Genomic DNA, 4205 nt, shown 5'->3' on the forward strand with positions numbered 1-4205 from the left:
GTCAAATAAAATGGGAAAACATTCGGCGTGGGAAACATGTTCTTATGATATTTGTTGAAAATGACTATAAAGAATTGAAAATGATGATGATAAGCCCTACTACTACTTAACTTTACAGTATTATTTGAAATGCTTCAATCTTCCTCCGTCTTATATTCCCCTCCTGAATTGTTAAATATATTCAACAATTTTAGCGTCATTAATCACACATATAAAATTTATTGTATTTTTTTATTTTATAAAAATTAAATACGAGTAATGACAAAATAAAAAATATAGAATTCGAATTCCTCTTCTTCAAATATAAAAAAAAATTAATATATGATTCAATTTCATTGTTGTGAATCACACATATAAAATTTATTATGATTTTTTAAAAAATATATAAAAATTAAATGAGTGACAGAAAATTATGAATAATAAGTATAAAACATATTATTGGATTTCATTGCCATTAATCACATCTATGAAATTCATTGTGGGTTTTTTTTAAATCATAGAAACTAGGTATGAATGACGATAAATTATGAATAAATAAACATATAAATATGGTTCAATTTTGTCTACGTATAAAATTTATTACAATTTTTTTAATGCATAGAAATTAGATAACATATGATTTGGTTCCTTGTGATGCAAAAGCCCTTAGCCGATTCAATCCTTCAAAAGACAAAATATTGCTTTCACGACAATAAAGGGAAGTCAATGAATAATAAAGATGATTAATCAATCGTGTTTTGACCGGGTTAGATCAAAGAAAATGAAAGAGTTGAAGGAAATAATAAAGACAAAAGCGTATGGGACTTGGCATGGATCTTGATAGAATTATATATCGAGTTATGAAATTATTGAGATAATTGTATTGGGATAATCTTTTACATAAATGACCGTGGAAGGGATACTTAAACATAGTAGAACACTGGGGTTTTCATTTTAATTAACAGAGACATCTGCCTCCAAAAATAATATATCAAATTAAACCATTAACAGGTGAACTAAAGCTGAATGTTGATGGTATTTTAAAAGATAATTTTAAAAAAATTGTTGGTGGCGAAATTCTCAGAAACCATACGGGTACTCTCATTCTTGGTCCAAATAACTCATTGTAGGCAAAATTACTAGCACTACGATAACGTTTGGTATGAGAAAAGTGAGAGCCCATTCCTTGCAATATATCTAATTAAATTATATTACAATATTTATTTTACAACAGACCACTGTAATGTAAGATTGCAATACAATCACATTACAACTAAAAGATATAATGTGATTGCAGTCCAAAATTAATGCAATCGCATTATATTGTACTCTGTAATATTGTTAGAGACATTTTTACCCTTTAACTTTATTATTTTGTTAAAAACATTTTGTAATGTTATAATTAAAATAAAAAATATTAAAATAAAACATATAATATAAGAATTATAAATTAAAATAAAATAAAATATAAGAAATTAAAATTTATATAATAGAGGTAAATGAAATTAAAATAAAATATATAATATAAAAAATTATATTAAAGAAATGAAAATAAAATATATAAGGTTATAATAAAAAATAAAAATAAAATATATTTAAGAGATGAGATTATATAAAAATTAACAATAAAAAATACAAGTATATTAAACTTGCATTTTAATAAATAGGGATAATTTTGAAAATTAGTATTATATTCCTAGCAAAATACTTGTAAACAAAATGCTGTAATGTTATCTTTTCTGCATTTTAATAATTATTTTACTTATATACCAAACACTGTAATGTTGTTTTCTCTACAATCACATTACCTATAATCACATTGCATTATAAAATACCAAACATTACCTACATGGAGGCTTTCTCCTATGCATTGAGCTCATGTGACGAGAGTGTGGATAGAAATGGATGCCAAAGTGGCTGTTCAGATGATTAAGGATGACCATAATATTCACATCAGATATGTTATTTGCTAGGGTCGATTCGAAAATGTTTGAAAGGCATGTCCTTTAGAATTTTGCACATTCATAGAGAAGGGAACTAAATAGCTAATTTTTTTATCCAACCATGAGTACACACACCAAAGTCTACTAATTATTTCCCCAGGTAAAATGTGAGTTTTGAGAAATTCTTAGATTATTATTCGTTTTAAAAAATGTAAAAGAGTAGTATTCTTAATTTATTTTTATTATCATTTTCCACTATTTTTAGAATTTTGTAAAAAAGGATTTTTTTTTCTTTACGACAGCATCCAGAAATATGCATGTAAAGTAAAATCTTCTTTATGCTTTAATTTTTTTTTTTTGTGCTCATTTAAATTCGGAGGTAAGGTTATGTCACCCTCCCATGTGTATGCTTTTATTTTCCTTATTAATAAAACATTAACAATGAGCCTGCGATAACATTCCAGCATAAAAAAAAAAAACGAAAGAAATTTTGTTCGTTGACTTTGACTTCTCCCTCCAAATCTTCGACCAAAAAGTAATTATCAACGGCCTAACAATTTTATATGGGCCTAGTTTTGGGCCTTACCTCCAGAGAAAACAGGGTATCCCCTCTTAGTTATCACTGTCTTGCAACTCTCAATTGGGGTTCGGTCTGAGGGCTGATGGCTATAGTTCCGATAGGGAGGCATATGGGCTTGGAATTTGCAACTTAGGCAACAACAAAGAAAAGGGCTAATGCCTTGATTGGACCTGTTTGTTGAGCCAGGGCCGGTTCCCTCATGTCTAGCCCTAAGGCTTGGCCTGATTTGAAACGAGGTCGAAAATCAAAACAGAATTTTTAACTCGGGGTCCGATCTAGCTCGATCCTACTTTAATTTTAAAATATAATTAAAAAACGACATTGAATGTGGGTTCGGACTCATATTTTTAATACCTTAAACAGGTCACTTGATCCATAAACATCTCTAGTCCTCACGGTGCATGTGATGATCTATGTTTATTTATTTTTTAATTAAGAGAAAGAGATTCAATCTCTCCTTTTTAAACAAAAAAATATGTATTAATCAATAAATCAAATGTTTAAGTGCGCATATGATGATCTGTATACTCCCTTAAACACCAATAATTGTGAAAGAAAGAAGAGCAAAATTTAACTTGTAATCTCTATTATTATCAGCTTTCTTGGCAACATCAACAACCTTTTTAATAATCTTATCATCAAATGCATTTTCAAGATACATATTTTCATGTCCAAAACATGCTGATGTGTACTTTCTCTATGGTGTTGATTGATAAGATATTAATATATGCCTTTGAAAAGCTTAACCCACCAGCTAACATTTCCCTCAGCTTACATTAAACTATATACAATATGAAAGAGACCTGCTTTCAATCTATATATATCAATGAAAACTTGTGCTATAGTCCTTGGGAATAGTTAGTATTCATGACTATATATAAACATTAGCTTTTCAAATTAATAGTCAAGTCTGTCAGTGTTTTCATTCCAGAAAAATTCTCAGCAAATGTCATATGATACAAGAAATAGCATCAAAAATAGTTATTATAATCTATAGTTTCAAGATCAATGTAACAATTATAATCAATTAAAATCTAGAAATATTATTGTATATTATGTCATCACTTGATCTTTCGCAGTCACAAATATATATATATATAGATATATATTATATATATATTTTATATACGCTCCATTATCGATCTATATTAATAAATATAATTTGATTTTTTTAAGTAACCCATTTGTTGGTTTGCAATCAAGTCATAATAAAACTTTGATTCTATATTTTCAAATGTGCCTTCTCCCAAACAAGTTGAAGAATGAAGACATTCTAGGTAGAATCTATCGGTACAAGACAATGTTTCCTTAAAGAAAGAGGGGAAAAGTCTTCAATAGTCTATGATTCAGATTATTAAAGTATTATAAATCTTCCTTCTCTCTTATTGTTTAAGCTTTCGGAATTATGCAAAGCTTGACCCAGCTCCCCCAAAGAAGAAATAAATACATTAAATTGTGTATTTTGGAGTTATATGGGTCTTGGCTATGCATGAAAAGGGAATCATTTCGTGGCAAGTTGTCAAAATTTAGTTCAAGCAAAGATATGGAAGAAAGAAGATAAGGACCTGTGATGATCAGCTTATGTCATTCCTCATATGCCTAATCAAGCTAAGAAACCCAGTTTTCATTAACTAGCTAGAGGCTTAATTACCAGCTTGATTGGTAAATAATTGCACTTAAACTTAATATATATATATATATAT

This window comes from Theobroma cacao, chromosome 10 (genome assembly GCF_000208745.1).
Source record: "Theobroma cacao cultivar B97-61/B2 chromosome 10, Criollo_cocoa_genome_V2, whole genome shotgun sequence".
Classification (NCBI taxonomy): domain Eukaryota; kingdom Viridiplantae; phylum Streptophyta; class Magnoliopsida; order Malvales; family Malvaceae; genus Theobroma; species Theobroma cacao.